This window comes from Muscardinus avellanarius, assembly GCF_963383645.1.
Source record: "Muscardinus avellanarius genome assembly, chromosome: 1".
NCBI classification, from domain to species: domain Eukaryota; kingdom Metazoa; phylum Chordata; class Mammalia; order Rodentia; family Gliridae; genus Muscardinus; species Muscardinus avellanarius.
Genome location: NC_137786.1, coordinates 7,098,071 through 7,125,212, shown reverse-complemented (window position 1 = coordinate 7,125,212; position 27,142 = coordinate 7,098,071).

The following is a 27,142-nucleotide window of genomic DNA, read 5'->3' as shown; positions in this document are numbered from 1 at the left end:
AAGGCCAGTGTTGGGGCCCCCAAGGACGGGACCGAAGCCTGCTGAGGGGTTAGGCCGGTGCTGGGGCCAGCGAGGCTGGCATCAGAGCCTACCATGAGGCAAGGCCGGTACTTGGGCCTCCGAGGCCAGGATAAGAGCATGCCGAGGGGTTAGGCCGGTGCTGGGGCCAGTGAGGCCGGCATCGGAGCCTGCCTTGAGTCATGACCAGTGCTGGGGCCTCCGAGGCCGGGATCGGAGCCTGCCGAGGGCTTAGGCCAGTGCTGGGGCCAGTGAGGCCGGCATCGGAGCCTGCCTTGAGGCAAGGCCAGTACTGGGGCCTCAGAGGCCAGGATAAGAGCCTGCCGAGGGGTTAGGCCGGTGCTGGGGCCAGCAAGGCCAGCATCGGAGCCTGCCTTGAGGCAAGGCCGGTACTGGGGCCTCCGAGGCCAGGATAAGAGCCTGCCGAGGGGTTAGGCTGGTGCTGGGGCCAGCGAGGTCGGCATCGGAGCCTGCCTTGAGGCAAGGCCAGTACTGGGGCCTCGAGGCCAGGATAAGAGCCTGCTGAGGGGTTAGGCCGGTGCTGGGGCCAGCAAGGCCGGCATCGGAGCTTGCCTTGAGGCAAGGCCAGTACTGGGGCCTCCGAGGCCAGGATAAGAGCCTGCCGAGGGGTTAGGCCGGTGCTGGGGCCAGCGAGGCCGGCGTCGGAGCTTGCCTTGAGGCAAGGCCGGTACTGGGGCCTCAGAGGCCAGGATAAGAGCCTGCCGAGGGGTTAGGCTGGTGCTGGGGCCAGCAAGGCCGGCATCGGAGCCTGCCGTGAGGTAAGGCCGGTACTGGGGCCTCCGAGGCCAGGATAAGAGCCTGCTGAGGGGTTAGGCCGGTGCTGGGGCCAGCGAGGCCGGCATCGGAGCTTGCCTTGAGGCAAGGCCGGTACTGGGGCCTCCGAGGCCAGAATAAGAGCCTGCCGAGGGGTTAGGCCGGTGCTGGGGCCAGCGAGGCCGGCATCGGAGCCTGCCTTGAGGCATGACCAGTGCTGGGGCCTCCGAGGCCGGGATCAGAGCCTGCCGAGGGGTTAGGCTGGTGCTGGGGCCAACGAGGCCGGCATTGGAGCCTGCCGTGAGGCTAGGCCGGTGCTGGGGCCTCCGAGGCCGGGATTGGAATCCTGCCAAGGGCTTAGACCGGTGCAGGGGCCAATGGCCAGCATCGGAGCCTGGCGTGAGGCAAGTTCACTCCTGAGGCCTCCAAGGCTGGGACCAAAGCCAGCTTAGGGGTTAGACCGGTGCAGGGGCCAGCGAGACCAGAACTGGGGCCTCCCATGAGGCAAGGCCGCTGCTTGAGCCAGCGAGGTCTGGATCAGTCCACTGAGTAGCCAGGCCACTACTGGGACCATCAAGAGTGGGATCGGTACTTGCAACGCAGCATGCACAGAGAAATATCGCAGAAAATATAAATCAGACGCTTCTCTTAATCAGCAATAACTAGGAGGAAAAGGGCAACAGGAAGAGGTTGAGCTATAGAAAGGGCCCTATAGTGAAGCAACTAATGTGACCAATCAGAGGGTATGTAATACTGGAGGACGTAGCCTCTTTAAAATGCAAGAGGTACATAAACAAATGTATCAAAGTAAATCACCAAAGAAGTGTGGGATGGAGGGAGGGGGAGGGAATGGGATGGGGGCTGGAGGAGAGCTAATTGGATGATGTGTGCTTGTATATCCTCTCAAGTCTTGTACTCCAATGTGATTGATATATGACTACAATGCACCAATTTAAAAAATAAATTAATTAAAAAAATAAAATAAAATAGGTCTGGGAGTGTAACCAGGAGGTAGAAGGGTTTCCAGGAACCCCAGTACCACCAAAAAAAAAAAAAAAAAGGAGAAAAACACTTTTCCCTTTGTTTTCTATTTCAGTCTTGTTTGATGGTTTCTCCCAATGTCCAGTGTTGGAGTGCCTCAAGCCACAGTCCCTGGTTCTCTTTGATTCTCCATTAGTAGGTTTTCCAAAAGTTTCCTCTATTTTCATTTCTTTTAAGTGCCATGTAATATGTCTAATCCCCACATTTAAATCACTAGATTGTATTTCTTCCTCAGACTCCCAGGGTCATATCAGTGTCTTCCTACTCACCATTTGCACTGGAACATCTAATAAACATTTAGCCTTAATACATGCAAAGTAGGGTTGATGATCCCACAGCTGTCCTCCCGTCCCCACTGGCATGGGTGTTAACTCCATCTTTGCATTTGCTCAGGCCAAAAGTCTGCTGTTCATCTTTGACACATCTTTTTCTTTAGCATGCCACATCCAATCTTTCATGAAATAGTGGTGGCTCTATTTCTGGGATGTGTCTTTGATTTGACCACTTCTAAGGACATATCATTTGTGCTCAAGTCACTCTCATTTTATACATCAATTACTGAAAGAGTTCACATTAAACATAATGGTCTTGGCTTTCTTTTTCTAACCTTCATACCCATAGCCTGCTTTCAACTCAGAAAACAGAATAACCCCTTAAACATATAAAAGATATCATTCAAATCCTCTTTCAAAAGCACTCTGGTATCTGAATTTTTCTCTGGTTGAATGCAAAATTCCTTACCTCAAGAGTATTTAATCTGCTTGCCCTCAGTAATTAACTATATATATATATATGAGATATATTATATATATATGAGATAGGTTGATTCTGTATATTATAAACACTCATCCCTTCACTATAAATATTTGTTACACAGTTGATTACTCTGGTAGGTTAGAATATCAATTAAATAATATAAAAGAGTAAGCCAAATATATAGTATTTCGGGAAGTTTCAAATACTTGCTTATTTTTGCAAATTCATCAAAATACATAGAAGTCTACAATACTGAGATAAAAATATTCAAATTGGCCTTGTCAAAGCTTTGTGGGAGAATTATGAACTGGCTGTGATTCCTGTTCAGGAACCTCAAGTTTCTAATAGTTATCAAAGGTGACCTAGGATGGGGTAAGAGGAAAATTTCCTAATGTACATGTTGTACATTCATAAACATATCAAAGCCAGTCATTATGAAAATTTCCTAATGTACATGTTGTACATGCATAAACATATCAAAGCCAAAGATGAGAAGGAGAGAAAGATGAGGTAATGGGGTGGGAATTGAAAAGGGCTAGATGAGTGATGTGTGCCTGTATGCCTCCACCATCTTGTACCCCATTAAGATGTATTATTGTCCCCTAAGACTCCGACCCGCAGGGGCTTAGAGAACGACACAGACACCTCTTCAGCTGAAATATGAATTCTTCTTTAATGGATCCTTAATTCTTCTTCATAATATCTCTGAATATGTCTCTCTTAATATGTCTGACAATGCGTACAACAAGCACAATATATATCAGCATCAAAATCCCTCCCTCTATTCCCTACCAACCCCAAGCTTCCACAGCTAGGGCATGCACACTTCTGACTTTCTAATAGGCAGGCTGGTGGTAGCACGAGGTGCTGCGTCACTGATCATTCTGCAGGCACGTAGCATGACACACTGCATATGCTCAAGGAGACATCCATCTTGTGAGTCTCATGACTTGCCTGCAAGCCTAGGCGCCATCTTGAATCCACGCTGGCAACAAGCCTGGGTGCCATTTCGGTCCAGCCGAGTGGGCCCCGACAATGTATGACAACAACACACCAATAAAAAAGTCTTATACATAGGTGTAAATATCTCTTGCTATAGAAATATGTAATTATTTTAGTCATCATTAGACAAATGATGAATAAAATATGTCATATGCTGTGCTAGACATTGTATATACAAAGAGGAATGACATCTGTCTTTAAGTATATCAAACCATGATTTCAACTAGAATTACGATGGTAAGTCGTGGGTCTTTCCTAATATCGAGAATCCACCACATTCTTACTGTTGACACCAAACCCTCTTGTCTTTCTGGATGGATCATCCTAATCTTAACAATTCAGAAAACCACCACTTGCTGATCAGATCCTGACACTACAGGAGAAATATGTGTGTGAGCATTTCTCTAGTGCACCGAGGACCATTGAATAGGGTGTTCTGTAATTTTGATCACAGATAAAAATTTATAGAAAACACAGACATTAGTGTTTTATGTACATTAAAGGAAATTGCATAGGTACTATGAACAGTACTTCTGTTTCTTCAGTATCTACTGTGACTATATCACTTATGGGATCTTAAAAGCTATTGGGTTTTAATATATTTCCAAAATGTGAAACTTGCTTGCAGCTGTGTTCTTAATGGGTTCAGTGATTTTTTTTAGGCCTTCATTATTCATCTGCATTTATTGACCTTTAACTTAATGAAGAGAAAACTTGTATTCTGCTTAATAACACACATTAGAATCAATGTTCACCACCCACACTCCCAGTTCTCTTTTGCCAGAATGTTGCTGAAGAAAAGTTTCAGTCTTTTATTAAATTTACTTAACAAAATTCAAAGTCTTTGCAATTCTTTCATTACTTTATTTTTCATATCTATATGGCTAAATATGCCTCATCATTCATGGTATAGTTGTATATGTAGGTTCAAGATTGCACATTTTTATTCTTTTTAGATTTAAAAATTATTTTACCTTATGAAATGTATATGAGATCATACAAATGAAAATGTCAAGATTACTCATGCTCCTACCTTTAGTATAGTTCTCAACAACCTATTTTATACTTACTCAAGTTCAACCACAGAAATAAATTTTCATAGGTATTTTGGCATCCTGCTCTAAATGATGAAAGGTAATAGAAAAACACTATCAGAAACAGCAACATTTGAACCCAGTATGAATCATTTACCTTTCTTTTTTATCTTCCTCCTGAAAATTACTGCATAAGATTTGACTAGATATATCTTTATCAAAAAAGGAATAAAAATGAAACCCGTCTACAGTACAATGCACATGTTTTGTTCTACAGATTTATTTTTATTTTGCAATCTTGCATGAGCTCAATAACTTGGCTTTCCTGAGTATTAGTAAATCTGTCCAATGAAGGGAATATGCTTACATTCATTCAACAACCCCTGGTTGGCAAATGTGGCCCCAAATCAAATCAACACGACTTGGAGCATCTGGTCTTCCTGCACAGGAAAGGCTGTACACATGCACACACACACACACACACACACACACACACACACACACACACACCCCTAACCATTCCTAAGGATACTGAGAATTTGGATAGGCGTCATAAAGGAAAAGTTTCTGAAATGAATCTTGAAATTTTAGTAGCTGTTGCATGGTATTCACATAAGATGAAACACTTTCCACACATAAAAGAACTGAAATATTGAACTACAGTAGAAGAGGAAGAAGACTCATGTGATTTCTATCTATGGTTGGGTCACAGAGGTGAGGATGGTTTCTGTAAGCAATAATGTAGGACTGATGAAGCCTAAATAACAGGAGCTCATGGGTCCTGACAATATAAATATAACATTTATATTATTCCCTCCTTTTTAATGCGTGTTGGTATTCACATCTTATTTTGTAGGAACCAAATTGATTCTATTTTCCCTTTTTACTCAAATATCATAAAAAAGTATTTACTATTACAACACTGAAATCAGTTACTGTGTGTTATTAAATTTCAATGACATTACCATTTCAGGAATATCTTAAAGGTGTTTATTTTGAAATAGTTTAAGATTCAACACTTTTCAGGTTCTACAGGACAGTAATAATTTACTGGGCAATATGGTGTATCTAAGAGCTTGGGAAGGATGCTTGGATTCTGTTGCTCCATGTACATAAACCAAGGTGTTCTGTAAAGGTCTGAAGATCAGCTGAAATTTTTGATCTTGAGAGAAATCACTGAATTCCCATTGATGAAGAGCAGAGCTTTGCAACTTGAGTAGGACATGGGAGGATGCCAGCTTGGCAGGTGGTTCTCAGCAGTCTACCATGCCAAATGCAGGTGGCTGGATGCTTCTCAGCTAATGGACCATGGAATGACTGTACTAACACACAGGCATTGAAAAGGAACCTCACAGAAAACCTCCAAGTTTCCTAGGCTGGGTTAATACAGAAGCATGTTAAAAATAATGGAGGCATCCATTTGTGAGAGAACTATCGCAAAATCTTTAAGAGGAAGAACATGGCTTGAAAAATCAAAATATATAACCTAGACGTATTTAGTTATATGAAACCACTGCATTAGGATCTATGATGGATAAAGGAGAAGATAAAACTTCCCTGATTCAAGCATAAACATTTCCTATATGTTATTTCAACAGAAGCCATCACTGGTAATATGTTATTTTAACAGAAGCAATCTCTGGTAATTTAAAATTACTATTTTCAAAATTAGTTTGCCTATTTCTTCATGGGGCTATTTGTAAAGAATCCTCAAAGAAAGGCAGTTTCCTTGGAAACTCATTCCCTGGACAAATTCCTGACAAGATAAATATAATATTGATATTCCTCCCTCCCTTTGAATGCTTGTCAGCATTCAAATCTTGTTTCCCAGTCACCAAATTGAATCTATTTTCTCTCATTTTTACCATTTACTCAAATATCATAAGAAAAATGTTTACTATTATAACACTGAAATCAGTAACTGTGTGTTATTAAATTTCAATGGCATTACCATTTCAGGAATATTTTAAAAGTGTTTACTTTGAAATAGTTTAAGATTTAACAGTTTGCGAAACTAGTACAGAAATTATATTAGTCTGAGCAAGGCGTGATGCTGCACACCTGTAACCCCAGTAGTCAGAAGGCTAAGAGAGGAGGATCACTGGTTTGAGGACACCCTTCAGCAATGCAGACCGACTGTTAGCAATCTAGCAATACCCTGTTTCAATACAAAAAATAAAAAGGGCTGAAGGTGTATTTCAGAGGTAGAATGCCCCAGAACAAAAACAAAAATCAAAACAAAACATAAAAAAACTTACATTAGTCTGATTAAGCTTTCCTAACATGGTGCTATCCACTGGGTGAAATGAACAACACAAATGTGTTTTCTCACAGTTCTGAAGTCTGAAAGTCCTAGATGAGGGTGCCAGCAGAGTTGCTTTGGGCCAAAGGCTCTCTTCTTGGCTTATAGATGGCTGTCTTCTGTCTGTGTCATCACATCACACACACACACACACACACACACACACACACACACACCATGCACACAAGCACTACAATGTGTCTATCCTCACAAAGGCACTCATACAGTCCAGTCATGGAGGCCTACCCTCCTGATGTTACTTAAACCTAATCATCTCTTAAAGCCATTGCATCAGAAGTTGAGTCTTGACACAGTTCAGTGGAGATCAGTAAAACAAAACATTGTAGTCACATCTTAATGGAGTACACGATGGTAGAGGTATATACATGCACACATCACTCATTTAGCCCTTTTTCAATTCCTACCCCTTTCCCTCCCCCTTCCCTCTTTCTCCTGTTTGGTTTACTGGTGGACTTCGATATGTTTGTGAATGTACATCATGTACATTAGGAATTTCCCTCTTCTTCCCTCCCATCACCCTTAGTTAGGTCTTATTTTCTCATCTATAGTGTCTCCTTCTTTGTCTAGGGTTCCTCTTATGACCCCTTTCTTTTCTCCCTAACTTCCACATATTAGGGAGGGCGTCTGCTTGTTTTACTCTTTGTGACTGACTCATCTCACTCAGCATAATGCTCCCCAGTTCTATCCATTTCCCTGCAAAGAAAGTAATTTTTTAATGGCTGAGTAAAATTACATTGTGTATATATCTCAGTTTTTTTTTAATTCATTCATATGTTGATGGACATCATAGCCGGTTCCATAGTTTGGCACTGTGAATTGTGTGGTTATAGAACCCAGGGATATTCTATCTCCAAGCTATATACACAGCTCTTTTTTATTTTTCATTTTGAAACAGGGTCTGGCTAAATTGCTGAGAATCTTGCTAAGTTTCTGAAGCTGGCGTCACATCTGTGATCATCCTGCGTCAGCCTCCTTAGTAATGGACTGCACGCATATGCCACTGTGCCCAGCAATAGCAGTGACTTTTAAGAATATATGAAAGCCAATAATACCATAACGAAATCAAGCAGACAGGTAATAAAAGGTATCTTGAAATTATTATTGAGAATAATGAATACCTAGTAAATATAAGCACTCTATATTAAGTACAAATAAGTAACTTGCTTAAATCTAATTAGCAAGCCAGGCATGGTGGCACATGCTTGTAATCCCAGCATTTGGGAGGCTGAGACAGGAGAATTGTGGTTCAAGGACAGCCTCAGCCAGTTAGTGAGGCCCTTTGCAAACCAGTGAGACCCTGTTTCAAAATAAATAATGAAAATAGGACTAGGGGTGTACCTTGGACGTAGAATGTCCCTGGGTTCCATTCCTGGTATAGCAAAAATAAATAAATAAATAAATAAATAAATAAATAAATCTAATTAGCAGTACATTGCATTTGCAGATTTTGATATACTTAAATTATTTAGCATGACAAAGGGGTTACCTCATTTGTGAAATATGTCTTGGAAACTTGTTAAAATAAAGACCATAGTAGATAGGAATCTGTTCCTCAATAACAAATTTTCTATTTTATTTAAGGGATTCTAAACAAGCTATGCACTTGAATGGCCTTCACACGTACATTTTTCCCATTTAGATGCATGGTTGCCAGGTTTGGATGGCAAATGACTAATCTTTCATGAATTCATCTACTGCTTCTAAATTTGGCTTCCAGATATCCCCAACTTACTTGGGATGAGATTGATGTTCTTTTTCTTCTATATATGTGTCACTATTTGACTTTCCTGCACCACTAATGTTAAAATTTTATAAGCCACCGAACAGGTAAATTGAAAGTGGAAAGAGAACTGCTTTAAAAAAGTGATGAAATAGTAATTGCATTAGGGAACATATGCAATTTTAAGATGGCTGTTGGAAAATGTCTTTCTAAAACACCTTTCTGCATCAGTTTATGTCCTTTGGACTCAGCTCAAGGAAAACAAAAAAGGGATGCGTGGAGGAGGCAGCACGCTCACTGAAGGGGACAGAGGGTAGCTGCCTGTTTCTAGGGGGAGCAAATTGTTCAACATTGCTTGCTTAACCTCCTAAAAACATCACCTGCTCCACGTCTTTTCTACTTCCCTTCATTCTCCCACTTTCCCTCTTGCCCTGGTGGCCTCAGCTGAACTGAAGGAGCTGTCAACAGCTCTGGTCTTTCCTTCTGAAAATCCATCATCATCTAGTCACTAAAGCACAGATTCTGTCCCTCCTCCCAGTGGGTGCTGTTCTAATGAAGGCCACCCCTGTGTCACTTTTTCTTGCCCATTTTATTTAAACTTTAACTACTTGAATTCACCTCTGTCTTTTCCCTAGACATTTTTACCAACTCCTATCTCTATCATGATCTCTTTTTTTAAATCGTATTTTAAATGGAATCTCCATTCTTCCATTTGCTCAGGGTAGAGTCCTAATGTATTTTTTTCACCACTGGGCTCTTGTGTGCTTCCATTTTGCACAATTTCATCAGGAGACGCTCATGTAGATATGATGGAAAGGGCACCCCTCAGGTAGCTCAGTGTACAATGGGGCGCAGCGACGGGGGGCGCAGCAACGTGGGGCGATGGTGTGAGTCTAACAGAAGAAGTTCAGTCAGGGGGGGGCGGCCTAACAGGGAATATTGGACTCTGCCCCCTCCTGTCTTTTTCTCTTTGCTTCTTGGCCACTGAAATGAGCACTTTTTCTCTGCCGTGCAATACCACCACGATCCAAAATGCCCTCATAAACCCAAAGCAACAGGGTCAAATGACAAGACTGACACATGTTAAGCTTTATGGCAGTATTAACTTTTCTTCTTGATTAGTAGTTCTGGAATTTTATTATGGTGATATAGCTGATCAGTACATATCTGTTATTGTCTTTTAAGAAGACAAGATGTTTCATTCACGTGTGTAGTATAGTGTATCCCCAGATTCCAACATAGCACTTGACACATACTAGATACTTGAAAAAGTTGGCTGAATATTTACTTAGAATGCCTAACATGTGATAGTTTGAGAAATAAATTAAAAATATCAAAGATTTTTAGAAAGTTGTAATTTCCAAAACAATATTAGAATGACCTAAAATATCTTTTCTTAAGAAAAAAATTTATAGTAATGACTTTAAAAATTAAAAATAGCCAGGCGTGGTGGCGCACGCTTGTAATCCCCGCACTTGGGAGGCGGAGACAGGAGGATCGCGCAGGTTCGAAGCCAGTTGCGCACGCTGGCTTAGGAGACCCTGTTTCCAAATAAAAATATGAAAATAGGTCTGGCAGTGTAGCCCTGAGATAGAAGGGCTTCCAGGAACTCTAGTACCACCAATAAATAAATAAATAAATAAATAAATAAATAAATAAATAAATTTAAAAAAATAAAAATAGACATATATGGTGGGGCACACTTGTAACCCCAGTAACTGGAAGGCTGAGATAGGAGGATAACAGGTTTGAGATTAGCTTCAGGAGCTTAGCAAAACTCACAGCAACCTAGTAAAACCATGTTTCAAAATAAAAAGTGAAAAGGGCTGGGGGTGTATCTCAAATGTAGAACATCCCTTGGTTCAATCCCCAATACCACACAAACAATTAAAAATAACTTATATTTAAAATTTAACTTTAACAACCTCCAGACTTATGTATGCAGTAATATAAGTAGTCTTGCTTTTACAAAGAATCATGAGACAGCATTTCTGAGGAAGATAAAATGATGCCTTTTTTAAAATTTCAAAACTTGTTCACCATTGAAATCTATGAGATTGAATTTCCCTGAGGGAAGAAAATCTAGATTCATAAGCAAAAAGACTCATCATTTACTAACTTCGTATATTTTAACATATTTTTACTCTAAACAGACAGACATGTTATAGTGAAATGGCATATTATCTAGTATTTTTCCTGTCCAAAAGGAATTGTTTATATTTTCTCATTCCATATTTCCCCCCTCTCTTTCTTTCATAAAATATGTCCCAAATCTTATAAATTACCAAATTTAAAATTGCATCATTCTCAAATACCACATTTTAGCAGAAAAATGTGGTGCCTATCTTAAAATGTCATAAAGCATTTTTCAAAATCAGAATACTTTATTTGAAACTTTTGCAAGGTTATTTTGAGTTACAAATTTGGGAACCAAGACTTTTTCCATACATGATACTTGAAACCAGTGTCTATATTTTGATTTCTTTCACTCTTTATATTATTTCATTTTTTAATAGTATTTTATTTAATAAATTGTGATAAGAGCCTTTTGAATACTGTCTTACTAGATGAGAGATTTTACCTCACAACCATCCTATGATGATGTGCTGTGAAGAGACACTAGCACAGAGTCAGTCTGCAGCTCTGTGTTGAGGAATGTAGACATCCAAGAGGCACAGAGACTCTGGCCCTTCCCTCTTCTAGGTGTGTTCAGCTGCTCACACAGGTCATATAGATCCACTAGAAACAGGCAATCCTAAAATATACCACTTGTCCATGTGCTGTGTTGCACTAGGGTGACTGAATGAACTAGCAATTCATTGAAGCAAGAGATGGTTGGGCTGGAACAAAACAGAAAAAGATTTTTGAAAGAGGAAATTCTTTAAAATGTTTGACCTAGGTGTTCATTAATAGTGGGAAATAGCACTTCAGGCTTCTGGTTTGGGCTACAATAGTACCTGGAGCTAACACCAAGAAATGGTCCCAGTCTTGATATGGCAGGTGAATGCAGAATCACTGTAGGATGTTGGAATACTATTCAGACATGGTTCAACCCCAGTACCACAAAAATTTAAAAAGAATAGAAAAAAAAAAGAACCATGCAGGAGGCATCACAATCCCTGACTTCAAATTATACTACAGAGCAATAGTAGATAAAACAGCATGGTATTGGCACAATAGAAGGTACACAGACCGATGGAACAGAATAGAAGGTACAGAAACAAACCCACACACCTATAGTCAATTGATCTTTGATAAAGGAACCAAATGTGTAAATTGAAGAAAAGACAGCCTTTTCAACAAATGGTGCTGGTAGAACTCATTACTGATTTGTAGAAAAGTGGAATTAAATTTTTACCTATTCCTGCACAGAAATCAACCTGAGATGGATCAAAGACCTGAAAACCATACCAGAGGCTGTGAAGCTATTAGAGGAGGGCATAGGTTCAACATTCCAACGTATAAGCACAGTCAGTAATTTCCTCAACAAAACCTCTAAAGTGTAGGGAATTAACACAAGAATTAACAACTGGGATTACATTAAACTAAAAAGCTTCTGCTCATCGAAGTAAACCATCAAGAATCTAAAGAGATAGCCTACAGTATGTGAGGAGATCTTTACCAGCTACCAGTCTGATAGAGGGCTAATATCCAGAATATAAACAAGAGCTGAAAAGACTACACTAGCAAAACAAGCTACCCAATCAAAAAATGAGCAACTGAATTCAGTAAACATTTCACAAAAGAAGAGGTACAAATTGCCAAGGAATGCATAAAAAAATGCTCAACATCATTAGCATTCAGGGAGATGCAAATCAAAACTACACTGAGATTCCATCTAACCCCAATCAGAGTGGCAAGCATAAAGAAGTCAAATAACAACAAATGCTGGTGAGGATGTGGGGAAAGAGGAACTCTTTTACACTGTTGGTGGGAGTGTAAACTAGTCCGTTTGCTATAGAGATCAGTGTGGAGATTCCTTAGAAAACTGGGAATGGATTCACCATATGATCCAGCTATACTGCTCCTGGGTATCTTTCAAAAGGGGTTGAAACCAGAGAATCACAGTAACATATGCATACCCATGTTCATCGCAGCAAAATTTGCAATAGCCAAAATATAAAACCAATCTAGGTCCCCATCAATAGATAAATGAACTGCAAAATTATGGGAAATACAGACAATTTAATTCTGCTCAGAAATAAAGAACAAAATCATGTCATTGGCAAGAAGATGGAAAGACCTGGATAACATTATGTTAAGTGAGATTAGCCAAGCACAGAAAGAGAAGGGACTTATGTTTTCTGTAATATCCTCAATTTAAGAAGTTTTAGGGACATTAGAGGGACTCCAGATAATGGAGGGTAAACCTCAGCAAAACCATAAAAAAAGGGTAGGGGAGGAAGAAGGCTGAGGTTTACTAATGGAAAAGCTACATTCGAATAGGTGTATACATGTGAATATAACATCATTAACCTGGACACTCAGTACTGGGAGTGAAGGAAAAGAGGAAGCAGAGGGGGAGGGCACAAGTACTGTGTGAATGTATGACACTGTCAGTATGATTCACATTGTGATGTAAGACTATAATGCACCAATAAAAAATAAAAAGATAAAAATTAAAACAGTTTACACCGTGAATAAAATGAGTAGATATCATCAAAATAGCCATTCTGCCAAAAGTGATCCACAGAATCAATACAGTTAGTTTACTGATTATTGTGAAGATATTTAGAGAATAAGAACTGGGTTTAATTAAAATTAGATCACAATTTATTAAATTTCTTTTCAAAATTGCTAAGTTTGTACAGACTCTCACTAAGAATTTCTTTTTCACATTGCCTTGACAATGAATTTTTTATATAAAACTTAATCTTTTACAAAAGGGACCCATAGAGTGGTATTTTGATTTTAAATCTATGATTCTATTACTATCACTAACATATGAAGGAAGGTTCAGACTTTAGGCAGAATATTGTATTTTACCAATGAGCTGCCTTTTTGGATTTACTGACAATTCATTTACTCAATTTTATTTATATATTCAAGTTTTTATATACATCCTTTTTGATGTATTGTAGTTATGCATCATAATGAGGTTCCAAGTGATAGACGTATGCACACACAACTTGGTATGTTCCTTCTGGATCTCAGCCTTCTTCCCCTCCTTCTCCCTCCTTGTGAGTGTTTTTGAGATTGGTGGTATGGATAATTTCGTATATGTTCATATCATTATTTTAATTTTTTGCTTAATCAAGTCTCCTCTCCCCAACCTCCCTCTCTAGATTCTCTTCCACTATTTACTTGTTTCTCTCCTCACTTTTCTAAAGTTTGTTTTGTTTCTCAATTTTTTCTCTAGCTTATCTATATGGAAGAAAACAGACAGCCCTTCACTTTCTGAGACTGGCTAACCTCATTGAGCATAATAGTCTATAGTTCTACCTATTTTTTATTAATATTGATTATTGATTTTAGGCATTCCTAAGATACTTGTAATAATCCTTAGTTAATTTAACAAAAATATATAAATTCTGGCTTAAATGTTTGTCTCTTTTCTTGATATATTTTTAGTTATAATGCTGGTAAACCTATGAAGATTTTTAGTTTGAATGTTTTTCTCTATGTCATTGCAAAACAGGAAATCATTAAACAGTATAAAGATTCAGAGACAAAACAAAAATGTCATTTCTGCAGAAAATGTTTAAACATACATATTAAACTCAGAAAGTCTAATTATAATATGTGAATCTGAAATGGCTATAAATATCAGAACAGAAATCTACAGTAATTCAGAAAATGTAATTAGAAAATGCAATAAGATATTGCTTGCATAAACATTAGATTACCACATAGTCCAAAATGATCCTAAGTATATTAGCTCACCAGAGTGTAAATTTTAAAAGTTAATTAAATGAAATAAAACACTAAAACATGACACATGGACTAAATTTTATTAGCATATCTATCTTTCTCAAAATAAAACATATAACATGATTCCAATTGACACCTAAAACGCTGAAAGAACCGAACAATTTGTAAACTTTATATGAACATATGAAATTATTTTGATTTATAAGTAAATTCTTAAAAACAAGAAGAGACTTTTTCAATGTATAAAATAAAATGTTACAGAGTCAAATTCTACAATTCTTGAAGATATGGCTAAATGGATGAATATAAAAGATGGGAATTTAGAATTTAGCTCTGACAGGAGCTATCTAGAACCCAGATACCAGGACTCCAGTCCAGAGTTTGGAACAACTTGTTTATCATATAGAGAAAATAAGATGAGCTCAGCTTAACTGAAACTTGTCACAAAAACTTATAGGTTGACTGTACTGCATGATCATAAAAGGAAAACACTTGTGAAAAAAAAGAGATGACAGTATTTTTCTTTATTTTTTAACCTTTATTATCCCAAATCTATAAGTGAATTACAAATCTCAGAATAAAGAAATTTGTAGGTTATGAACAAAATTTATCTTGTCACTTCACTGAGAATAATGCCTTAGAGGTATCTTCTTTCCTACCAGAGGGAGTCACACATTTTAGCCTATTGCTCCTGAATGAGCTAGCTTCAAAACCAGACCCCTGGCTTTTCCACCTCTTGTGGCACTGATGTGTTTGCTCTGTTTACAGCCTTTCTGAAACCCTGAGCATTCCAGCACTTCCCAAAGCTCTTTGACTTCAACAATCCTTCTATCCTAGTAGAATTTTGCTACACAGGATATATTTGGCAAACCCCTAAGCCAATTTGGTTGTAAAAATCATAGGAGATTCAAAGGACTTTGGGTGAGTGGAAGCCAAACGTGTTGTGGAATATCGTACAGAGCACAGACGACTTGTTGCCACCACTAGAATTATGCAGCCCAAAATATCAGCAGGGCTGCATTTCAGTACCTCTGACCAGATTAAGAATACCTTGTTGGAACAGACTATGCATTCCAAAGTTTTACCCCTGGCAGTGAGCCGAGGAGTTCAGGCAGAGTGGAAGCCAAGTATACCTGAGTGAACAGATTCTTGTTCTGTTCATTTATTTCTGGTAATGTAGGGTCACATTCTCCCCCTTCTGTTTCTATTTCCTTCACAGGACCTGCCATAGTAATGACTTACACACTCTCCGGTCTCAGTTAGGTTGTCATGAAATCCATCACTACCCTTCAGCTACCAGGTTCTGTAAGACTGCCGTTCTTTTAAGACTATCAATATTACTATTCCAATAAATGGCCAGGGAAACATTCTTAAATTCAGGTAATTTAGGAAAGCGCCTTTAAGATAGTAATTCTACAACCAAATAAAATATCAGTACATTGTTTGGCTTTAAAAATACTCTATAAAATAGCTGACCTCATGACATATCCCTAAAAAAATAGTTCAGCCATCCAGAGATTTATTTTAAACTGCCATATAAAGATTTTGCTGTAATTTCTTTATCAGAATTTATTTTTTTTCTGAACTTTACCAATGTTAAGTGCAAGAAAGAGATATTAAAATTATTTAATATTTATTTATTTATTTATTTATTTATTTATTTATTGTAGTGCTGAGGATTGAATCCATGCTCATTCTACTTCTGAGCTACACCCCTAGTCACATTTTTTTTTTTAATTTGAAATAGAGTCTCATTAAGTTCGTGAGAGTCTTGCTAAGTTGCTAAAGTTGGGCTCAAACCTGCAATCTTCCTGTCTGTTTCCCAAGTATAAAAATTATAGGTGTGTGCCACCGATCTCATCACTTTAGATAACATAGGAAGGTAATAGGTTTGAAGTGCAAAATGAGAATTGAAGGTTTCATTTTTACATGCATAATTTCCAGTTATTTTTACAAATAAAAATGTTTCTAAACATTTCTCTTGGTAAAAGATGACAGCTTTCTCAATCTCTAGAAAGCAATTTTTGTGGCTCAATTACACAAAGATTGGTTTCACTGGGATACTGACAAGAACTTTAAAGCTACTAGTTAATCATGACTATCTTCGAGTGTACTAGTTCTTTTAATCAAGATTCATTAGGAACCAGCAAGTTTGATGGTATCATGATCCTTCGATCATTACCACAGTGGAGACTTGTTTCCTTCTATGAAGCAAAGGCTACAGATCATGAGTCAGATTTTTTTTTTTTTGTGGGCAAGGGATGAGAAATTCACGATACGTATACTCCCTTTCAAAGACCAATTTCCCAGAGAAGCTTTCTTCTTACTTATGTTTTAAAGAACACACCTGACCAGCTGGGGCCCGGGTCGCGGGACCCTGGGCTCCTGGCCGAACTGCGCGTAGCAAGCCAGACCCCTGGAGAAACCGGGCCCAGTAAGACGCTGGGTTCTGGGCGGGGGTCGCGCGCTGCGCACACCAGCCGGGGCCCAGGTTGCGGGACCCTGGGCCCTGGCCAAACTGCGAGTAGCACGCCAGACACCTGGAGAAACTGGGCCCAGAACAGAAAAAGATAAAGAAAAATATCAGAGAGGAGGTAAGAAAGCCGTTATGGATGCCAGGACACTGGAGATGCAGACAAAACTTACCTAAATGCACTGGAACTTATGGAAAAATTCGCCGTGAAAGAGGACTGCTATTTCTCTATATTGTTAAGAATCTCAGACATCACCTGTAAGGAGAGAGTTTAGCGGAGACCAAGGAGAAATGCAGTGTTGAAAGAGTTCTCCGCGATGGTGGTGGAGACTTGTATTCAGGAGAAGCAGAAACCGGATCCTACCAACTTTATTTTTTTGGAGAAATTACACCAAATGTCGAATGCTACCATCACGCATGCTTAGGAACACTGGACAACATTCAGAGTGGAAAAAGAGCCTGGGAAGGATTTGAAACGGTGGAGGCAGTGGCAATGCCAGTGACCAATACTCAGGGGAGGCAGAGATCTGATACATTACACCTGGAACCTTTGAAATAATAACCACAGAGACAGTGATTGGAACCTGCTGAGGGGTTAGGCGGGCGCCGGGACCAGTGGCTGACATCGGAGCTTGCTGTGAGGCAAGGCCACTACTGAGGCCTCCGTGGCCGAGATTGAAACCTGCCTAGGAGTTAGACCAATGCTGGGGCCAGTGAGGCCGGCATTGGAGCCTGCCATGAGTCAAGGCTTGTGCTGGGGCCTCCGAGGTCAGGTCCGGAACCAGCTGAGGGGTTAGGCCGGTGCTGGGGCCAGCGAGGCCGGCATCGGAGCCTTCCATGAGGCAAGGCCAGTACTGGGGCCTCCAAGGCCAGGATAAGAGCCTGCCGAGGGGTTAGGCTGGTGCTGGGGTCAGCGAGGCTGGCATTGGAACCTGCCATGAGGCAAGGCCGGTACTGGGACCTCCGAGGTCAAGATAAGAGCCTGCCGAGGGGTTAGGCCGATGCTGGGGCCAGTGAGGCCGGCATCGGAGCCAGCCTTGAGGCAAGGCTGGTACTGGGGCCTCAGAGGCCAGGATAAGAGCCTGCCGAGGGTTAGGCCAGTGCTGGGGCCAGCGAGGCCGGCATCGGAGCCTGCCATGAGGCATGACCAGTGCTGGGGCCTCCAAGGCTGGGATCGGAGCCTGCCGAGGGGTTAGGCCAGTGTTGGGACCAGCGAGACCAGCATCGGAGCCTGCCTTGAGGCAAGGCCGGTACTGGGGCCTCCGAGGCCAGGATAAGAGCCTGCTGAGGGGTTAGGCCGGTGCTGGGGCCAGCGAGGCCGGCATCGCAGCCTGCCGTGAGGCATGGCCGGTGCTGGGGCCTCCGAGGCCAGGATCGGAGCCTGCCGAGGGGTGAGGCCGATGCTGGGGCCAGCAAGGCCGGCATTGGAGCCTGCCGTGAGGCAAGGCTGGTGCTGAGGCCTCCGAGGCCGGGATTGGAGCCTGCCTTGAGGCAAGGCCGGTACTGGGGCCTCCGAGGCCAGGATAAGAGCCTGCCAAGGGGTTAGGCCGGTGCTGGGGCCAGCGAGGCTGGCATTGGAGCCTGCCGTGAGGCAAGGCCGGTACTGGGACCTCCAAGGCCAGGATAAGAGCCTGCCGAGGGGTTAGGCTGGTGCTGGGGTCAGCGAGGCTGGCATCGGAACTTGCCATGAGGCAAGGCCGGTACTGGGGCCTCCGAGGCCAGGATAAGAGCCTGCTGAGGGGTTAGGCTGGTGCTGGGGCCAGCGAGGCCGGCATCGCAGCCTGCCGTGAGGCATGGCCGGTGCTGGGGCCTCCGAGGCCAGGATTGGAGCCTGCTGAGGGGTTAGGCTGGTGCTGGGGCCAGTGAGGCCGGCATCGGAGCCTGCCATGAGGCAAGGCCAGTACTGGGGCCTCCGAGGCCAGGATAAGAGCCTGCTGAGGGGTTAGGCCGGTGCTGGGGCCAGCGAGGCCGGCATCGCAGCCTGCCATGAGGCATGGCCGGTGCTGGGACCTCCGAGGCCAGGATCGGAGCCTGCCGAGGGGTGAGGCCGATGCTGGGGCCAGCGAGGCTGGTATTGGAGCCTGCCGTGAGGCAAGGCCGGTACTGGGACCTCCGAGGCCGGGATAAGAGCCTGCCGAGGGGTTAGGCCGTTGCTGGGGCCAGCGAGGCTGGGATCGGAGCCTGCCGTGAGGCAAGGCCAGTAATGGGGCCTCCGAGGCCAGGATAACAACCTGCCGAAGGGCTAGACCAGTGCTGGGGCCAGCAAGGCCGGCATCGGAGCCTGCCGTGAGGTGATGCCAGCATTGGAGCCTGCCGTGAGACATGGCCAGTGCTGGGACCTCCTAGGCCGGGAACGGAACCTGCCTAGGGGTTAGTCCAGTGCTGGGGCCAACGAGCTGGCATTGGAGCCTGTCGTGAGGCTAGGCCAGTGCTGGGGCCTCCGAGGCCGGGATTGGAATCCAGCCAAGGGGTTAGGCCGGTGCAGGGGCCAATTGCCAGCATCGGAGCCTGGCGTGAGGCAAGTTCACTCCTGCGGCCTCCAAGGCCGGGACCAAAGCCAGCTTAGGGGTTAGACCGGTGCAGGGGCCAGCGAGACCAGAACTGGGGCCTCCCATGAGGCAAGGCCGCTGCTTGATCCAGCGAGGTCTGGATCAGTCCACTGAGTAGCCAGGCCACTAATGGGACCATCAAGCGTGGGATCGGTACTTGCAACGCAGCATGCACAGAGAAATATCGCAGAAAATATAAATCAGACGCTTCTCTTAATCAGCAATAACTAGGAGGAAAAGGGCAACAGGTAGAGGTTGAGCTATAGAAAGGGCCCTATAGTGAAGCAACTAATGTGACCAGTCAGAGGGTATGTAATACTGGAGGACGGAGCCTCTTTAAAACACAGGAGGTACATAAATAAATGTATCAAAGTAAATCACCAAAGAAGCGTGGGATGGAGGGAGGGGGAGGGAATGGGATGGGGGCTGGAGGAGGGCTAACTGGATGATGTGTACTTGTATATCCTCTCAAGTCTTATACTCCAATGTGATTGATATATGACTACAATGCACCAATTTAAAAAAATAAATTAATAAAAAAAGAAATATATAAAAAAAATAAAGAACACACCTTGAGATTCCTGATAGATTCCCCAAGGAACCGAGCATAACGGTACTCACCTGATATTCTAGAACAGGGGAGGTGGAGATAAGAGGATTGTGGGCTTGAGGCCTGCCTTTGAAACATAGTGAAACCTTAATAAATAAAAAAGAAATAAAAATTAAAAGGGCTGAGCTGTAGGTCAGAGGTTGACTATTCCTGGGTCATTCTATTACCAGGAAAAAAAAAATTCGGAAGGAAGCACATTCAGGCCTTTGAACTGAAATTATCTTGTGGGCCAGATATGGATAGAAAGTAATTACAACAAATTTGATATATAGAGTGTCCTTAGAAAGTGGTGATAAAACGTTTAGTGGCATTGCACAAGGAAATTTTTTAGAGAAGTTGAGAAGTCAAGGCAGTGCTGGCTGGATGAAAGAAAAGACCCAACAGGCACCTGGAGAGGGCCCTGGGGTGGGGCTCTTCAAAGAGAAGACCCCAGTACTCAGTCAAAGTCCACAAAGAGCTGGAAAGAGGAGGGATAAAACAAGATTGACACTCACCCAAGGGTGGGAAGTGATTCTTGCAGACAGAGGGGTCTTCTCCTGCCTGAGCAGAAGTTCACCTTTAAAAGAAAATTGAAACTTCTGGAGAAGATATGGATTAGATGTAAAGTGGATATGGCTTCCACTTACAGTTAAAGATACTTGTAAGGCTGAGGAAGGAGGACCCCAAGTCCTAAATTGAAGGCCAGCCTGGGCAACCTAAAGAGATCCTATCTAAAAATAATAGTTAGATCTAAACAAACTTGGAGAGATCCAACCTGTAGTCTTTAGCCTCCTAGGAAAGCCACTGAGGGAGCACCTCTGAGATGGAGATGCTTGGAGTAGAGATCCCACGGTCCACATCCAGTGGGAGGTCCCGGGAGCAAGGCAAGCTTCAGAGGAGACACCTTTCAGCTGCGGATAAGGAAAAGATAGCTTCATAAAATGTCTAGGGTCTCAAAAGATAAGGGCATTAAAAGAGAGACAAGTAGAGGGAACCTGGCTATCTCTGTGTGCAGGGAGTGAGTCTGAGAGGACAGTGCCTGCCTCCTAATCAACTGTGATTCCAGGATCTTGGCAGAGGCCACAGTGGTACCTGAGGAGGTTTGATCAAAGTGGAGGTATCACTCCTGGAAGAGGCCAGAGCAAGTGGCCAGCTGAGGTAGAGCAGAGCGGATGTGTGACCTACAGTGACATCCCCATGTCCTCTTTGCAGAGGGGCCTGTGGAAGCCCCCAGCTCCTTTCTCATCCCAGCCAGCTCCTCCACAAGCAACTACTGTGAGCATTCAGGGATGTTACTATGAAATCCTTTACCATTCCCCAGCAAGTCTCAGACTTCAGCTTGCACAGGAATTCTTAAGACCTTGTAGACTGCAGAGTCTGACTCAAATATTACAGAAACCTTAAAAGCATTATTTTTTTTATAAATCCTAATACAAAGCCAAGCTTTATCCCCATGAAATAAATATTGTGTGCCCAATTATAGGAACAAAGAAATTAAGAGATGTGCCAAGAAATGAAACCCATTGACCACAGTCTGACTAGAAAAAAATAACTGTGGCTTAAAAAGAAGCCAGTCTTGCTGGTGGCCAACACATCTCTACTTGGGGCACAGTCTTTCTAAAAGAGAGATGGCAAACAGCACCCCTTCTCACATCACATCTCAGAGGTACTAAAGTCAACCTAACTACCTGATTACATCCAGATGGAAAGGCTCTGAGAGACCTAATCATCTGCTTGTACAAGCAGATATGTTATATAATGAGGAAGAGTACTCCATCCCACAGTGTGCACCTACGTGGATAAGCAGCCTCACCTTACTGGTGGGAAAACCCAGAAGAAAAGATCACATCATGGTTCTGATCAGAAAAGGCCTGAGCTCCCTGGGGCCACCAAACTCCCAATTTTATAAAGGCATCATATTAACACCAAGCCAGACGATTTCTTGATTCCCTGAATTGCATGCATATTTCTTCACTAAAACATCCTGAGTGGTTGTCAAGAATAAGATTTGCTAAGAGTGTATATTTTTGCTTTTCTTAGCTCAAAATTAGAAACATATGTTCCATCACTTCCACATATGATGAGTTCAGCTTGAATTGTTTTCTTCATTTTACTCAGAGAAGAACAAGCAAGACAGTTATCATATCAAAGTTGACCTGCCAAAAAATAAGACATGCGTAACTTTTTTATTAATTGTGTTTCTTTACAAACTAGTAAATGAACTCAATTAACTGAAATATAGCCATGCCTCAGAATGCCATGCGGTGTGAGTGACACCTTCAGGAATGGATGCTTAAAATGTCCCTAAGTGGTGGAGATTGTAGGCAGAGCTGCCAGGGCCCAGGGCTCATGCCTGAAGTAGGGACTTCAGAGAGTTTCTGAAACTTTTTATCTACAGAGTTCAGTATTTAATATGGCTTAACTATAGCCAAGAATATTTACCATCTGGAGACAGTAGATGGCCAGTGGAAATCTGTATGAGCTGACACAGAGAAATGACACCAAAAGTAGGTGTTGGACACTGAGCATGGTGCCAGGTGTTCTCTGCCAGAGGAGGGGATCAGAAGAAGTCAAGAAGATAGATTATTATTATACAGATGTCATTTAGAGGTGTCCAGGAGAACGGATAACCATATCCTGATCTGAAATTGATGCTGTAGTGGAGAATAGTCTTTAAAGACAGCTAGGACTCAGAAAGAAAAAATGAGAAGCAGTAGTTCCCATGACCCATGACCTGAAAAGAAAAGATAGTGAAGTCAGATTTAATTGTCATGAACCAAGCGTGTGCTCATAGAGGCGCTCTCTGCTCGCACTCTCACGCTCTCTGGTTCTCTCTCTCTCTCTCTCTCTCTCTCTCTCTCTCTCTCTCTCTTTCACACACACAGTCACACACACATTTGTAAAAATTTATGATGCTCACAAAACAGTTTTCAGATAACTGTTGCTATATCTTAATTTTTCACATAAATTGAAACTTAGGAAAACAGTAGTTCCTCTATGGAATTATGCAATTATTCATAGAGCCAGAATTTAGACATGAGCAAGAAAATACAAATGAGACAGAAAAGAAAGCAAGCCTGAAAACAGAGGAGAAACTGACACAGGGAAGGAAGCCACTCAGCTGAGGGTATTAACTGAACAAGTCTCTTTTCTCTCTTTTTCTCTCTTTTGCCCTCCTCGCTTTCTCTTTCCCCCCTCCTTTCTTTTCTCCCTTCCTTCCTTCCTTCCTTCCTTCCTTCCTTCCTTCCTTCCTTCCTTCCTTCCTTCCTCTTTCCTTCCTTCCTGGACCATTTTACCTCCGAGTTTTCCTACACCCCAGGCCTTTTATTACATTTTATTTTGAAACAGGGTCTTGCTAAGTTTCTGAGGTTCCACAAAGCTGCAAGCCTCAGGTCTCCGACTCCTGAGTTTTGGATTACACACATCCCACCACGTCCGGCTACTGCCCTCTTGAGAGTCCTGCTCTTTCCCTTACACCCTCACCAGCAATGTGGACTTCCACTCTTCTTCCCCTAGGCTATAGATTCCAATGAAGGAATCACTTTCTTCTACTTTTAGGCTTGCATTTTCCTGCTACAGAGATCAAGTATTGGCTTAAATAGACTACTACTGTCTGACTAACGACATGAGCAGAGCAGAAGAGAGCAAGCGAGATGGGCCACAGAAGCATACAGTATAGACCCTGGTGCCTGGAAATAGAAGTAACTGCTCTCATAAATCATGGCACAACAGCACACACAGCACCCTGAGCCCTGCCCCCGCAGAGCACCGGCAGGGTGCTGCTGTCTCAGCTGGGAGCTCAGCCTTGTCAGGTGCAAGCAGCCTCTGTCCCCAGGGGCCTGAATGGCCATTTCAGCACAGCTCTCTCTGGGCCACACTTGGTTGAACATATAAAAATCAGCACTTTCTAGCATTTTCAGAATGATGTTCTCTGTTGACTCCTCATCTGTGTCCCTTCACCCTAATGTAAATGTCAATAATTATAATCATCAAGGCCGGGCGTGGTGGGCTCGCTTGTAATCCCCGCACTTGGGAGGCGGAGACAAGAGGATCACACAGGTTCGAAGTCAGCTGGCTTAGAGACCCTGTTTCCAAAGATATAAAAAAGTATATATATATGTGTGTGTGTGTGTGTGTGTGTGTGTGTGTAATCATCAGAGATTTATCTGAATGAAACTAGACTCAAAAACATACAAAAAAAAAAACCCTCTCTCTCTAGGATAGTCAATACGAGAGTAGTATTTGGAGTTAAACTACCTAATTTAAATGTAGCTCTAATGTTTAATTTCAATAGGACCTTAGGCATATTATTTCTACTTCCACTCCTCATGAGGTAAGGTCCTTGGTAGGGTTGTGATGCCAATGGGACATACTTCATAGAAGTGATATCGAGATTGAATTAGCTCATCTTCATGAAGTACTTAGAACGTTATCTTGAACATCACATATCAGAGCAACTAAATTTCAGTACTGGGTTCTGCATCTCTTTTAATAGGAAGAACTGAAAATCTATTTCAATTCACAATGGCAAGTATGAAATGAATAAAAAAGCAACGAATAAAAGTAGACCAAGGTGGGAGACTGAGACAGGAGGATCACCAGTGTATATATTTAAAGATGGATAAGAGGAGAGTATAGCAGAGATGGCTGTAGTGGACTACCTTACGTTAAACTTACCTTTCAACTGCAAATAACTAGATATATTTATGAAATGAAAAGTTAACAAATGTAGCCTTTTAATCACTTTATCCTTTAATGGATTAATATTAAACAAAATACAGTGCAACTATATAGTGCAGTATATAGTACAACTATGTCAGGGAGTTCTAGAAAGCTATAAAAACAATGTATTATTGATACAGAAAACTATCTGGATAAAACTCCAGAAAATTATGTTGAATAAAAAAAAAAAGCCAGTCCTCAAGTGCACCATCCTCTTGGCTCAGCCTCCCAAATACTGAGATTATAAGCATGCACCACACCTGGCTTTACAATCTTTCTTGGATATAAAAATGTTTTAAGCAAAATATTAAAGAAAGCATATGACCCATTGCTCTCTGTGATTGGCTAATTTCATTTAACAAAATATTCTCTAGGCCCTTTCATTTTCTTGCAAATGTTATAAATTTATTTTTCTTTATTGTGGAGTAGAATTCCATTGTGTGTATTTCCCACAATTATTATTATTTTTTTTGTGGTACTGGGGATAGAACCCAGGGGCATTCTACCTCTGAGAGACACTCCCAGCCCTATTTTTTATTCTTTATTTTGAAACAGGGTCTCACTGAGTTGCAAAGGGCCTCACTATGTAGTAGCTGAGGCTGGCTTCGAACTGCGATCCTCCTGTCTTAGCTTCCCAAATGCTGGTATTACAAACATGCGCCACCACTCCAGGCCTTCCCATAATTTTGTAATCCATTCATCTGTTGATGGACACCTAAGCTGGTTCCATAGTTTGAGTATTGCGAATTGTGCTGCTATGAACATGGGTATGCAACATGATTTACATTAGGATGTGAGACCATAATGCACTAATAAAAGCAAATAAATAAATAAGTAAGTAAGTAAAATGAACTTTTCTTTAAAAATTTGTTTTTTTTTTTTTTTGAAGGTCTGGGGATGGAACCCAGGGGCATTTGACCTCCAAGCTACACCCCCTGCCCTATTTTTTTTTTATTCCTTATTTTGAAACAGGATCTCACTAAGTTGTAGAGGGCCTCACTAAGTAGCTGAGGCTGTCCATGAACCCCGATCCTCCAGTCTTAGCCTCCCAAATGCTGGGATTATAAGAATGCACCACCATGCCCGGCTTCTGTTGATTTTTTTAGAGAAAAATTCAATTTTGTTTGGATTTTGTTACTTCCAGTGCTAAAGAATACTTTTTATATAAATATTAATACTTAACATTTTATCTATGAATTATCTGTTCCTTTTTTACTCATTTTTCAAATGAAAATTTATTTATTTTCCTTTGTGATTGTTACATTGTGTTTATATATTAAAGATAACAAACACTTCTACCCTACTTGTTGCAAGTGTTTTTTTAATTGAATCTTTGTGTTATTTTGATTTATGTTTGTTTCTTATCTTTTTGAAAAAGCTTATACTAAGGTGTTTGTTGGAAAGGTTACAAAATTTACTTTAATAGTTATATCTGAAAAAATATTGACAAGATGCTTCAAGAAGTTTAAAAATCAAAATAAAATGCACATGACCAATTTGAATTTTTTATCTAGGAACTAAAGTTTGGTTTAACAATTAATTTTTTTTCATATAGACACAAGCACAGACACATCCCTGCACACAATGGTGTATGCACACACATACTCACCTACACATATACACAGAGGCACACAAATGCATGCATATCTGCACAGATATGTACATGCACACACACATACTCTCACATATAGCAAACTCCCACAAATACATGCTTTCAGAAATACACACACACATACATGTATACACAAAGACACACAATACATGCATGCATCCACAGATAGGCACATGCACATATGCTGAGGCAAACACATACAAGCCTGTACAGATACATACAAGCACATAAGTGTGCATACAAATATCATTCCCTTGTGCCTCACAGGGATATGAATTTTTAATTTGAACTTAATATAAATAAAAATATGCTGTGAATTATTAGTAGAATATCTCTAACACTTTTTAACAAGTACAAGAAATAAAACAATATATCTAGTAAAATATTTTGCATTCAAATAAATGTAAACAAAATTCTTTATGTATAAATTTGAATATATAAACTTTTATGCATATATTTTTATGTATACATTTGTGTGTATACAAACTTGTATATAAATCATATCAATCAGCTTTTCTTTACTGTGGCCAAAATACCTGATAAGAACGAGTTAGAGGAGAAAAGATTTATTATGGCTCATGATTTTAGAGCTACATCTAAGGTTGGCAGGCTCCAAGACAGAAACATCATGGCTGAAGGGCAGGGAGGAGGAAAGCTA